General features: G+C 45.4%; 1 protein-coding gene across 3 annotated transcripts in view; it reads right to left on the minus strand.

The window, feature by feature from the left end:
- SUGCT (succinyl-CoA:glutarate-CoA transferase) overlaps nt 1-14,965 on the minus strand; it is a 483,356-nt gene that overhangs the window by 439,729 nt on the left and 28,662 nt on the right. The gene's annotated exons all lie outside the window — the stretch shown is intronic.

Genomic DNA, 14,965 nt, shown 5'->3' on the forward strand with positions numbered 1-14,965 from the left:
ATTTGCACCTCTACAGTCCCACTGCTTTCACATTCTGCTCTTCAGGTTCCATTTGTACATGGTCTGTTTTTAGAGTACAACATGCTGGTTTCAAATGAGAGTGCTCAGACCTTTCCTATTACAGTATGTAGAAAACCTGTACACATTTCAGGTGTACAGATTAAGACAGCATCTTCCTCATGTTTAATTACAAAACATTCACGGAAACTTTGTAAGACTACAGTACTGCCAACCCCACGCCAACTCTTCAAATATGAGTCATGACCCCAAATATGACAATCATGATTTATTTTTTTAAATAAATGTAGGGTTTGATTATTTGCCTTCGGGTTTCTGAGCCTTTAGGTCACACATGGGTCATGCTTTACCACTATTCTCCACACTTGCAAAGGCTAGAAACTTGTTTTTAAGTGAAAGCTGAAATTCTTGCCCACTCCCCATCCCCAAAAAATTGCATTTAGGAAAAGCACCAAATAGTGTGAAATTTGCATTAAAATCATGACAGTTGGCAACATTGAAACTATTACATCTAATAGCATGCACACGGTATTTTTCATAAAGATACCTCAAGAGAAGGTGACAGCCTGCTTCCAGATGGATCATCTAAGATATGAAACAGATGGGAAGGAAAATCTGCCTAAAGAGCAGAAGAGAAGATCAAGATCCATGTGCAGCAGAAGGAACATCCAGGTTGTGTAGCTACTGTTTCAACTGAGAAACAATTAACACCACTGGTTGAGAATGAATTTTAAATAAATAAATAAAACTTACGCCTCCTTCACTTTTTCCAATTAAGATAGTGACAATCTCTAAAGAATACAATTCAGTTTTACTTTTAAGGCTTTTTGCTTTCTTTCCCATCATTTAATTGTGGTTACTTATGTTAACAGTAAACTGATAAGGTAAAAATATTTCACATAATTAGGCTATTCGGTTGGGTTTTATTATTACTAATAATTTTACTTGGGGAAGAAAGATTATTATAGGGCCACCAGAGTCCCAGTTCTGACACTGTGGGCCAGCTCAGCTTCCATCAAAGGAGAAAACAGTGATGCTAAATTGGGGTACATTTTCTTAGTGTTTACTTACAAACTGTATACGAGTCCTTCAACGGGGTGGCCACAAACTGCACGCAGCCAACTTCCACTTACAGAGAAAGCACTACGGATCTTTCTCTCTTGGACTCTGGGAATCTCTCCGCTTAAACACACTGTTCCCTTCTCCTCCCTCAACCCCAAAGCTATTCACCTAGGACCACATGGCCTTGAAAGGGGAGTCTGAGCATTGGTTCTCCTTTTGTCCAGCTGCTTTGCAATACAAAGGAACCTCGAGGTGGCCAAGCAGGGAAACCGATCTGCAGAACTACAATGGTATAATTATACTGCTATAGCTAACTTCACCCTGTATGCAAGCCCTTAAAATCATCTAACCACCCTTAAAAACTAACTTGACACAATGAGAGCTTTCACATCATGACTCTTAGGCTACATCTATATTTGGAGCTGGGAGCATGCTTCCTAGTTCATATAGACCTACCCCCCATCTCTGCTCAAACTAGCATACTAAGAATAGCAGTGTAGTGCAGGCAGTGGCACAGGCTAGGCACAGGGGGTTGGGGTGGGGGGCTCTGGGCTGGGCCAGGGAGTTGGGGTGCAGGGGAGGAGGGTGGGGGTCCTGGCGGCACTTACCGCGGCTCTGAGGAACGTCCGCTAGGTCCCTGCGGCCTCTAGGTAGAGTCATGGCCAGGTGGCTCTGTGCGGTGTGCACTGCCTTCACGCCCACAGGCACCGCCCCACACAGCTCCCATCGGCCGTGGTTTCCAGCCAATGGGAGCAATGGAGCCAGTACTCAGGGTGGGGCAGTGTGTGGAGGCTCCCAGTCCCTGGTGGCCCCAGCACCTTAGGGCTGCAGGAACCTGGCGGCTGCTTTTGGAAGCAGCGCGGAACCCGGGCAGGTAGGGAGCCTGCCTTAGCTCCGGGCCCCCGCTGCGCCGCCAACCAGACTTTCAACAACCCAGTTGGCAGTGTGACCGGTGCTGCCTGGGTCCCTTTTTGACTGGATTCCGGTTGAAAACCAGATGTCTGGCAACCCTATCCAGGCAGGTACATATTTGGGGTGGCTAGTCTGAGCCACTGCCCATATCACTCCAGCTACACTGCTATTTTTAACGTGTTACTTACAGATAGCTAGCACAGGTATACCTACACAAGCTGGGAATCATACCCCCTGCTAAAAGTGCAGACATACCCTTAGACTTGCATGGCATTACAACTTTTCACCATAAAAATATTAACTTCTGTTTAATTACTCAGAGCTAAATCGTAGCTTTGCCACCAGCCCAAAGCACAGGCCAGCACCCTGTGGCATTTCCTTAGGAGCAGACCAGAAGACGGTCTGTGTTTCTTGCAGTCACAATCAGTCTTCCAGTTTTCCCCATGCTTCTACAGAGTGAGTTCCCAGGGCCACATCTATAGCTAGTGCACCATACGTTCCTAACTGCCCGGACAGCTATGATGGCTGACACATCGTGTATGGGAGAGCCAAGACTCTGCCCATCCCCTGCCACCTGCTACCACATGCACAGGGAGGACACATCGGCTCCACAATCACTGCTCCCCACCCCACATAACTATTCCACAATACAGGCAGCCCACTCAGAGGAGCACTCTTACTCTCCTATGCAGCCAAGCAAGTCAGGACACGATTTTGCCCTCAAAATAAAGTATTAGCAAAAAGAGTCCCTGGAAAGTTTATGTAGTGTGACAGACCCAGGCCAGTGGGGTACAGGAGTCTGGTAGAGGGCAAATATACTGGTCACTGGATGAGTAGTTTTCTGTTCCCTGAGTGACCAGAGAAGGGGCTGCACTAGAGTAATCAGGAACCTGCTAGAACCAGTTAAGGCAGGCAGGCTAATTAGGACACCTGGAGCCAATTAAGAAGCAGCTTCTAGAATCAATTAAGGCAGGCTAATCAGGACACCTGGGTTTTAAAAAGGAGCTCACTTCAGTTTGTGGTGGGAGTGTGAGGAGCTGTGAGCAAGAGGTACAAGGAGCTGAGCAGGTGTGCTGCTGGAGGACTGAGGAGCACAAGTGTTATCAGACACCAGGAGGAAAGTCCTGTGGTGAGAATAAGGAAGGTGTTTGGAGGAGGCCATGGGGAAGTAGCTCAGGGAGTTGTAGCTGTTACAGGAGGCACTATAGACAGCTGCAGTCCACAGGGCCCTGGGCTAGAACCCGGAGTAGAGGGTGGGCCTGGGTTCTCCCCAAAACCTCCCAATTGACCTGGACTGTGGGTTCTCCCAGAAGGGAAGGTCTCTGGGCTGTTTCCCAACCCACATGGTGAATCTGTGAGGCCAGAAAATCTGCCAATAAGCGCAGAACCCACCAAGATAGAGGAGGAACTTTGTCACAGTAGCTAGACTTGCAATACAAAGCCCTGACTTCACTATGTATTAAGAAATAGTCCCTCTACTTCCTTATATTCTGTTTATTCAGACCTGGGTGAAAGAGTGGTTATGATCACAATCCTGGATACACAGGACTTGTCTACACTCAAAAGTCATACCACTTCAACTATATCAATATAGTTAAAATAGTACAATCCCATAGTGTGAATATAGTTATATCGGTACAAAGGTGATTTATGTCAATGTGTGGGAAGGGGAATAAAATACATGGCATAAGCAACTTTGTGCTAGTGCAAATACATCCATAGTAGAGGTATGTCACTATAACTATTCTGGTAAAAAGTAAGATTTGCACCCCTAACCAAAACTGTGTTTATGCCATGCTTTATTGAAATAAAAAAAATCCTCACCCACTCGAGTAGTCCCGCTGACATAACTGGAATCCTCACATCACTAAGAGCTACTCACATGAGTAATGGATTTCAGGGACATGCACTAAGAGATGCTTCAAATTCTACCCCTTCCAAGGCTTTGTGCAATTAATTAAAATGTTGTTTATGAACAGAAGCAAAGTATGTACAAGGGTCAGGATCACTTCAGTTTTCTACTTTTGCATTTGCTGAACCCAAAAAGTATCAAGGGTTTTGAAACTGTTATTTCCTGGCAGTAAACAAACGAACTTGTCCCTTGGCCTTGATTTACACCAAACAGTAACATGTAACCATAATTTATTTTGTCTAACTGCTTTATAATGGCTTTGAATATGGCCCTAAATTTTTGGTCATGCTGCAGTGCAAATTAAAGTTTTATTTCCAGAAATTCTGAAATGCACAATGAGGGTTACTATACTTTTTTCTCCTGAAAAAGAGGCATTTGGAACAAATGCATTGCCAAGATAAAGAAAACCTTACTGATTCAGGTATCAAATGTAATAAGTGGCCCATTTATTATCAGAAATACTTTAATATTTTGGAAACAAACTGTGGCCCAACATTCTCTGGTTTCTACTTAGTGTGAGCAGTATCATATATTTCTTAAATCCACTACTGCATGCCAAACAAGTTAGCCCTTAACTCCTACAGGAACTGTGTTTATCTAGCTGTGCCAATGTACATTCCCACATGTGTGGTTTAATTTAGAATTGTAAAGGAGCACTCCAATGCAGGGAAGAAAAGCAGCATGATGTGATTCAGAGTTAATTTCATTTTATTCCCACTAAAGAACGTTTATTTAAAATTTAGAAGTACGGTGTCTTCTGAACTTTTGAAAATAAATGGTACACTATTCTTCTGGATACGAGTGATTTTGTTTTCTGGCTGTTCTCTAAATAGGGCTGCAATTTTCCTTATAAACTGATGCTGCATGCTACACTGAATTCTTGTGCATTGACAAGTGAATTTTGAAACTTTGTTTTTACCTAATGTGCATTCTATTTTTAAATTAGTCTCTCACATCTATTCTAGACAGGTGTATAAGGCTTCCTGCCCATCTCCTTTAACTTCAGTGTGCTAGTAAAGCTTTTCAATATGTTGATCCCATAATGTACAAAGGAACACAGGAATAGGATGACCAGACGTCCCGATTTTATAAGACAGTCCTGGTTTTGGGGGCTTTTTCTTATATAGGCACATATTACCCCCTACCCTCTGTCCCGATTTTTCACACTGGCTATCTGGCTACCCCAATGACACTAGCCCATCAAGTCTGGTACTTCAGGCAAAAATTGGTCATCTATGGGCTTAATCCAAAGCCCAATAGAAAGATTTCTTATAAATATTGGATCCTATCTAATGTAACTGTGCATGATCTCATCTATCTGAATGTCTAATTTTTTTTTTAAATCCTACTGAGCTTTTTCCCTTCAGTGACAGATTGTGGAAGTGAGTTCCAATAGGTTAATTAGGTGTTGTGGAAAAAAATATTTCCTTTCATCCATTTCAAATGTATGACCTTTCTGTTTCATGGAATGTCCCTTTCTTCTTCTGTTATGAAAACAGGTAAGTAGGAGTATCCAATTTACCATTCTTTATTGTATATACTTTTATTGCATCCACAATTTTTTTCTCCTTTCTACACTAAAACAGCTTTATCTTTCACACTCCCATGAAACTCTTCTGTACCTCCATTCATTTTCATTACCCATCTCCAAAACCCTTCTATTTTCTACTAGATGCACTGGGGTGTGCGGTTTTTTTTTTTGTTTTTTTTTTGATGGGGTGACTAGAACTGAATATGTAGTCCAGACAAAGGTATACCATTGATATATAGCATGACACATCATATACACTTCTTCATATATCCAAACATTTATTTGCTTTTTGGTTACTTCTATACACTGAATAGAAGTTTTAACTAAGCCATTCGCATCCTAACAGAAGTCGGATTCAGGAAATATTGGGTCTATGGTCTGTTATGCAAGAGGTCAGACTACATAACAATGGTTCCTTCTGATGTTAAAAACTATGAATAATTCTATAAATTGACCCCCGTCTTCTCACTGTGTCGTAACAGTTAATTCAGAACTAAGCAATTTATAGGAGTTCAAATTATTCCTTTCAATGTGCATTAACAAATACTGGTCCTAGTGTAACCTTTTGGAATGTTTAGATCATATTCCCACTTTTTTTCTGGTCCTCTAATGAGTTTCTAATGCATAGTAGTACTTTACCTCCCACCTCAAGGCTACTTATTTTCCTTAATAGTCTCTCATGATAATCTTTGACAGTCCAAATGAATTCTCATCCATTTCTCTTAACCACTATTTTACTGACCTACTCAAAGAATTCTAATTGATTAGAAAGGCATGATTTTCCTTCCCAAAAGCTGTGCTGATTTTCCCTATCACATCCAGAGCATCTCAGTGTTTTATATCTTTTGGCTTTTGTTTCAACCAATTTACCTGGTCTTTGAGTAAGTAAGGCTCCCTGGCCTGTAATCCCTAGGATCTGGTTTAAAAGATAGACATAATACACCTCTACCTTGATATAACGCTGTCCTCAGGAGCCAAAAAAAAATCTTACCGCGTTATAGGTGAAACAGCGTAATATCGAACTTGCTTTGATTCGCCGGAGTGCACAGCCTCCCCCCCCCCCCAGCATTGCTTTACCGCAAAATATCCAAATTTGTGTTTTATCAGGTGGCGTTATATTGAGGTAGCAGTGTATTTGCTCTCTCCACTTCACCCTACCAGATAAGCCCAAGACTGATCAGCAAACTCCAAGGCTTTTTACCTCTGGGAACTGTTGATTTTATTCTCTTAACCACATTGGAAACCAGCTGCAAGTTATGATGAATAAACACCACCACTCCAGTACCTCAGTTAGGTACTAAGGTCTTGCTATTTAACCCACTGGGGCTTGAAGATGCTGCTAGGAAGATCAAAACAAAAAACACCACCACCCTGGTCCTCTGCCAATTGGCCCATGGGAGAAAAATTCCTTTGTGACCCCCCTGAACAGAAGATCAGCTAGACCCACAGCATCTGCCAGGCCAGGTTCCCATTCCTGGGTAAGGTGGGCTTCTGGAACAGAGCCAAAAGAGGCTCCACATGGACCCTGTACTCAGCTAAATCCTGGGAGCTGGCCAATCAGCACCTATCTCTCCCAGCTGGCCAATGGGTACCAGAGACTCCCATGGGGAAGAGCTACCTATTTGTTCCTTGGCAAGTGTCTCCCTCCCTCACTATTGGAACTGTCCCCTTGCACCACCAGCCCCATCAATTTCCCTCACCCATTGACATGAGTGAGTGGCATTTATGGTATGCTTAAGTAGCATAAATGCTAGGGATTTTAATTTTATGTTTTATAGCTTTAGGGCCTTTTTGACTTACTTCCTCATGTTGAAAAATATTCCTCTTTCTCTAGTTTAAGGTCATCATGCTAGTTTTGGTACAATCCCAATCAACTTAAATTTTTTGTGGTCACGTTTATTTAGTTGCTCAATTAGAGTTGTTGCTTGAACTATCTTCAGTATTTGACTTAGGACTAAATCAAGGGTAGGTTCCTGTCTTGTGTGTTCCTTAACTAGCTGTTCCAAGAAATAATCACTGAAGGTGTCAAGGAATTACTTCTCTAAATGGTGCCCTGTAGTGAAAATGGGCTCATTCATGTGTAGGTAGGGGAAGTCACCCATTATTATTGTATTAGATTCTGTTGCCTCTTAAAGCTGCCTCTTGCTGCTGCCATCTAGTCTGGCCCCATAGAGAAGGGGCAAGAACTTAACAAAAGTTATGCAAGTGTGCACCAGCTGCAGATCAACCCCTACCTGGCTATCTAGAAATAACAAGATCACCAGAAAAAAAGCCTAGGAACTCCAGGTTATGTACCATTGCATAAACCAGCATCTTCTGATAAGGAGGCGGCTGTTACAAACTGGCTCTCATCTGAATCAATTCCACATATGCCACCACAGTTAGTTAATGAACTAGAGGATTCTAAGAATACTTTTCAAGGTGTTGCTACAACCAGCCCAAAGATTATTGTGGTTGTTTTTTCTGTTGGGAAAATACTAGAGATGAAACAGGACATTCATACGGAACAGTTGTCATTTATTAAAACACTACAGGATGTATTAGAACAGTGGTTCTCAACCGGGGGTCCACACCCCAGCTGGCAGCGCAGCAGGGCTCAGGCAGCCAAGCTGCCTGCATGCCGTGTCTGGTGGCCCCACTCTGCTCTCGGAAGTGGCCAGCTGCTGGCACCTCTCTGCACGCCCCTGGTGGGGGGGGAGGGCGGCAGCTCCGTGCGCTGCCCCCACCTGGGGCAGCGCACAGAGACCCGCTGCTCCCTCCCCGCAAGGGTTGCACAGAGACATACCAGCAGCAGGGCTAAGGTGGCTCCCTGCCCACTCTGCCTCCCTCCGTACTGCTTCGCTCCCAGAAGCAGCTGGCATGTTACTGTGGCCCCTGGGGGGGGAGGGCAGAGGGTCTCTGTGCGCTTCTCCTGCCCCGAGTGCTGACTCCGCAGCTCCTGTTGGCCAGGAACTGTGGCCAATGGGAGCTGCAGGGGCAGTGCCTGTGGCCAGCGGCACGCAGAGACCCCCTGCCCCCCACTTCCCTAGGAGCTGCTGCCGGAGGGATGTGTGCGCCGGTCACTTTGGGAGCTGCACCGCCCGAGGTAAGAGCCACCCCCCTGACCTCCTCCCACACCCCAACCTCCTGACCCAGCCCAGAGCCCACACCCAGCACCCAAACTTCCTCCCAGAGCCCACCCCCTCTGCAACTCCTCCTGCACCCCAACCCCCTGCCCCAATCCAGGTAACTCACTTTATTTTCATTTACTTCCCATTACTTATAATATAGGAGGAGGATGAAGGAAAAAAGAATGAAAAACAGGGCGGGGAGATGAGAATGTTCTTTTTCTTGGCTGGGGCCCGAAGGGGGGGGGGGCCCTGAAAATGAAGGCCCCACTAACTCTAAATCCACCACTGCTCATAAGTTGTTTCCCTTTCCCCCAGTCTGTCTTTTTTTTTTTTTTTTTTTGGTCTTTTCAGGCCACAACCTTGCCAACAATTATTCACATGAATAACTTTGATCATATGAGCGGTGTCATACTCTGTAAGGTGACTATCATACATAACTGTTTGCAGGATCAGGACCTTAAACTGTAAGCAGTTTTGGCCAGAGTATTTTCCTATATGTCTGCACAGTACTTAATACATCTTATCTACAACTAGAATACAAATAACTAATAATAATAAATCCTAACTGTTACCATACTAGGATCTCCCAGAAGTATCCAATGGAGCTATGGTCACTAAAAAAGGGGACACTTGAAAGAGCTCTCATACCGCCACTAAGACAGTAGAGAAACTACCTATATATGATGCAATGAATGTATCTACTCTTTTTCTAAAAGGACTTAAAAAAAGGCAATGGGAAGGCAGAAAATAAGGAAAGCTTTATTCCTTTAAAGGTGTACCTTTACCCAAGAGAAAAAGCCAGCACAATTCAAACTAAAAATCTAAAATATAGACAAATTTTTTAAAGTGATAGTCAGGTAATTATGGGAGGAATGAGTGTTATCATTCAAAGACCAACCAAAAATCAAACTCAATCTCATAAAACACAAGCAAGTTTTCCCCCACAGAGTTCTGAGTTTAAAAAAAAAAATTAAAAAATCCCAGCACTTTGATTTGGAAGTAATACTCGGAGGCGAGTGTTGTCCTTTTAAATACTGCCCCCTACTGTACAGAAAGAGGTCCTAATTAACTTTCTCATAGTTATAACTAAGTGCTAAACAAGTCCATACCAATAGCATCAAATGGTCACTCCTCTGTGACCAGCACATGCATGGTTTACTTTAACTGGCCAGTTTTCATAAACTTAAACCAATCTCAACTACAGATCTGTCAGATTATATTAGAGTTAAACTAGTTCTAAGATTACTCTAATTAGCAATGAAGCCAACTTGTGAGTGAGAACAGACAATCTAGGGGGCTCAAGAGTGCTCAGAAAACAGGAGGAATGTTGGGAAATATCAAAGATTCTAGCACCATAGCAACAGCCAGCGCATTACTACATACATTCAATCAGACTTGTTTAGATAAACTCAATTTACTAATCCAAAATTCCAAAAAGGAGTTAGCATTTGGCTTACCTATGTGTAAACTCTTCACCCATGCATGACCCTGGCTTTCTGATAACAGTTTGAGACAAGTAGCTTAACAATTGCTACTTTAAGCACAGCAATCCAAAATTTAAAAAGAGGCAGTTCCAGAATAGTATTGCTTTTGTGTAAAAGACTGCATTAACCAAAGTCTAGATACAATACATCTTATTAATTTAGAGTTGCTCTTTCACATCTCCTGGCTTGTCTACAGTGTCACCTTGTGTATTCTCTTCATGTTTCTACTGTCCTAGGGCCAAATAAGGTGATTCTTATGGTGACCACTGCCAAACTGGAATAATATAATACATTGTTTTGAGGATAATTCTGAATACATTTTTAATACTTTTTTTCACTGATCAATTTATTTACGATACTGGAAAAACAGCACTGCAGGGACAAGTGTTGATTAATATGTCCAATTGGTATGATTTTTAATAAAAATACTGTATAGCAGCATTCTACAGGAAATTCTGTAAAACTGGTACATAACTTCTGGCTGAACCAACCACCATACCTACATATTCATTTAACATATATAATTTACATTACTAAGGGCCTGATTCTGCAAACACTGAGGCAACTTTACTCACATGGATAGTCCCACTGACTTCAAATCAGACTTGTTTAGATATCAATGACTATCCAAAAGGGTAAAGTTACATGTGAGCTTAAGCAATTGCAGGTTTCAGACCTGAATGTAAAATTCGTTTTCTCACCACTAACTTTTTAGCAACACTTTTTATAAACAAAGCTTTATGAGAAAGGAGGTAGTTGAGGAAGATTCCAAATGCACAAGTTTTCCAGTGCAACCATTAACTGGCTGATTAACTATTACCCCACTGTTAACAAACTAAATGCAAATGTGTTACAAAGATCAACAAAATAGTTCCCGAACTACCTGATCCAAAGCACACTGAAGTCAACAGAATAGTCATTGATTTCAGTAGTCTTTAGATCAGGTCCTAAATTTGAGGTGGTGCTTGCAGCACCTATTATTAAGGTTTCCCAACAAACTTTAATCATTTGGGATGAAGATTTCCATATTGGATGTTTGCCTCCTGCAGAATTTTTTGAAAAGCTTCCGTCAAAACAGTTCAACCATTTCCAAGAAAAAGTGGGGGGAAATGTTTTGCCATGCAAAATACACACACACTTTAACTGTTTTGTTGAGAAGGTCTACCACACCAATTCTTTGTAACAGACTTGAACTGGGGCAAGGTTTGGAATCTCCAAAGATTCCAGCAGCACTGATCACACTCCATCCCCTAAAAGCTTCTATCTGCGACTGCCAAACCTACATAGCAACTGAGCAAGCTCCAGCCCAGGGCTACAGGCGCACAAGCTAGACTCTTCTTGCAGTTGTTGCTCATGGTTGCTATGGATCAGGGTGGGGCCAAGCATCAGAACTAAGAGTAGGGACCCTGTCGCTCCTGTGCTCTCAATGACCTCGGCTTATTGGCACCAGGCAGTGTGGATGAGAAAGGGGCCTGACTCAAATGCAGAGAGGATAAGAAGTGGATCAGGTGTGGGAAGGAGTAGATTGGGACAAGGAGCTGAGATGGAGCAGGATTGGGAACCAAGGAAGGAAACAAGAGGGAGAAAAACTAATAATGGTGAGAAGATGAGGAGTGGGGAGAAGATTGGAACTGGCTGAGCAAGGAGACTAGGACTGGGGATGAGGTGGGGGGGGAGACAAATCTGACAAGGGGCAGGGTGTGGAGGAAGAACTGAGGCAGGCTGATTGGCAAAGAGTCTAGTACAAGGACCAGGGTGAGGGGACACTGACTAGAAAAGGAGCCCCGGAAAAGAGTCTAGTACAAGGACCAGGGTGAGGGGACACTGACTAGAAAAGGAGCCCCGGAAGAGAGAGACTGGAACTGGGAACAACTGTGGAGGGGAGAGTGGGAGTGAGGGATGATGGCTAGAGAGACTGGAGGAGGGTGAGAAGAGAGACTGGATGAGGAGTCATGAGGAGGGAACTGGGACTGGCTGGGCAAGACGATTGGAGGTTGCCACAAAAGGGACAGGAGCTGGAAGACTTTGTGAACAGTACCAGGAACACAACCGTGCTCACGGCACCAAGGAGGAACCACCAACTAATAACCCTGGCAGGCCATGGAATCACAGCAGAGTACAGACTGGCCCACCGTGGTTCTTTGCCCTCCAATGGTAGGCACAGGACCCACCACAGTGTCAGGGCAAGACACAAGTGCAAGGAAGTGGATGGTATGAAACATGAATATGTAAATGTTTTCTGGGTGCAGCTCAGAAGCAGACCGGCATGTCGTCATTCAGCTGACTCAGGTGGGAGGTTGGAGAATAGCAGGGTGAGGAGGGCCAGATGACAAGTTCTGGAAGGCCGTGGGTGAGGGGTGGACAAGGATCAGCCTCCCACAAGAGTTGTGTACTTTTCCCTGCAGCTTCTGATTCTAGCACATTCCATCCTTGACCCCACAAAGTTGCAGTACCTCACCATCAACCTCTTGCTGGCACTGGCCAAGATGGCCATCCATTACTCCAGGAGAAGGTAATGGAGGGGAGCAGGAGGTAAGGCTGCCCTCACCTCCTGGAGCATATGCATAGTGGACAGCCCCATGTGTGCTCCACCCTAGTCCTTCTGATCATAGTCCAGGAGGTCTCCAAGTCTGGTGGTACCAGCCAGGTACAACCTCCGATACACCAAGGAGGACTCCACCACCTGCATGCGAAGATGGAAGCTGTGTAGTAGCAGTTCCATGCAGAGGTCCCCCCTCAGCAGCCACTAGATTCCAGATCCTGATAAAAAACCAGCAGGTGAGACCTCTTGGGTGAAGATAATAGAACTGCTGGTCATGTTGGAGCTCTCAGAGTTGGCGGAGGAAGACAGGTGCCAGGCTACCTGCACTGTAAAGGAGTCTCTGCAGAACCTGGAAGTGAAAAGCATGGACCTAGCTGCAGATGTAGACCAGGCCCTGTCCGCCCACCCACAAGGGGAGGCTCAGGACACCAGCATCAAACCAGTGATGTCCTGGCCAGAAAAACTCCAGGATATTTTTATGGAGGCTGGCCAGGTTTCCTGTGGGCAGGCTCAGGGGGAGGCACTAGTCTCAGAGCCTGGACAGGACCAGCTGGCTGAGCACCAGCACCTTCCCTGGAAGGGAAATGTATTTATCCTCAGCAGTTATCTCCGTCATACAGAGGGGGAACTGAGGCACCAACTTACCCAAGTTCACACAGGGCATCTGGGGCTGTAACATAAAAGACGGTTACTCACCGTTGTAACTGTTGTTCTTCGAGATGTGTTGCTCATATCCATTCCATTAGGTGTGTGCGCGCCGCGTGCACGATCGTCGGAAGATTTTCTACCCTAGCAACACCGGCGGGTCGGCTGTGGAGCCCCCTAGAGTGGCGCCTTCATGGCGCTGAATATATACCCCAGCCGACCCGGCGCCACCTCAGTCCCTTCTTGCCGGCTACTCCGACAGTGGGGACGGGAGGCGGGTTTGGAATGGATATGAGCAACACATCTCGAAGAACAACAGTTACAACGGTGAGTAACCGTCTTTTCTTCTTCGAGTGCTTGCTCATATCCATTCCATTAGGTGACTCCCAAGCCCAACTTAGGTGGAGGGGTCGGAGTGAGACATTGCTGTGTGCAAAACCGCTGATCCGAAAGCAGCATCGTCTCTGGACTGCTGCACTAGTGCATAGTGAGCTGTAAATGTGTGGATTGATGACCAAACCGCCGCTCTACAAATGTCCTGGATCGGAACATGTGCCAGGAAAGCAGTCGAGGAAGCTTGGGCCCTCGTGGAGTGAGCGGTGAGGTGCGGTGCAGAGACACCTGCCAGGTCATAGCAAGTCCGGATGCAAGACGTAATCCAGGAGGATAGGCGTTGTGAGGAGACCGGTGAGCCTTTCATTCGGTCGGCCACTGCAACGAAGAGCTGCATCGTCTTTCTAAAGTGCTTTGTGCGGTCAATATAGAAGGCCAGGGCCCTGCGTACGTCCAGGGAATGCAAACGTTGATCCTGGCGAGTGGCATGTGGTTTAGGATGAAAAACCGGGAGAAATATATCCTGGTTGATATTAAAAGGAGAAACCACCTTAGGGAGAAAGGCAGGATGTGGACGAAGCTGCACTTTATCCTTATGAAAAACTGTGTAAGGGGGCTCAGATGTAAGCGCCCTGAGTTCAGAAACGCGCCTTGCTGAGGTGATGGCTACGAGGAAGGCTGTCTTCCAGGATAGGTACAGAAGTGAACAGGTGGCCAGTGGCTCGAATGGGGGACCTGTGAGCTTGGAGAGAACCAGGTTGAGGTCCCACGTCGGAACGGGCTGACGTTGTTGTGGGTACATCCGGTCTAAGCCCTTGAGGAATCTAACGACCATCGGGTTAGAGAATACCGAGGACGCGAGTTCCCCTGGGTGAAAGGCCGATATAGCGGCCAGGTGGACTCTAACTGAAGATATCGCCAACCCTTGCTGTTTTAGGGCGAGGAGATATTCCAGAATGAGAGGAATAGGTGCCTGCAACGGGGGCGTGGCTCGTTGTTCGCACCAACAGGAGAACCGCTTCCACTTGGCCAGGTCCGTGGTCCGTGTTGAGGGCTTCCTACTGCTCAGCAGAATCTGTTGGACAGAGTGCGAGCACTGCTGCTCTGCCTGGGTGAACCATGGAGCAGCCACGCCGTGAGGTGGAGTGATTGTAGGTCGGGGTGACGCAGCCGGCCGTGGTCCTGAGAGCTGAGATCCGGACATAATGGAAGCGGAATCGGTGTCTGAACCGAGAGTTCCAACAGTGTGGTGTACCAATGTTGTCTCGGCCACGCTGGAGCGACCAGAATTACCCGTGCCTGGTCTCTGCGCAATTTGAGCAGTACCTTGTGGACCAGAGGAAACGGAGGAAAGGCATAAAACAGGTGATCTTTCCAGGGAAGGAGAAACGCATCCGAGAGGGAGCCCGGAGCTCG

Source organism: Malaclemys terrapin, chromosome 2 (assembly GCF_027887155.1).
Source record: "Malaclemys terrapin pileata isolate rMalTer1 chromosome 2, rMalTer1.hap1, whole genome shotgun sequence".
NCBI lineage: Eukaryota > Metazoa > Chordata > Testudines > Emydidae > Malaclemys > Malaclemys terrapin.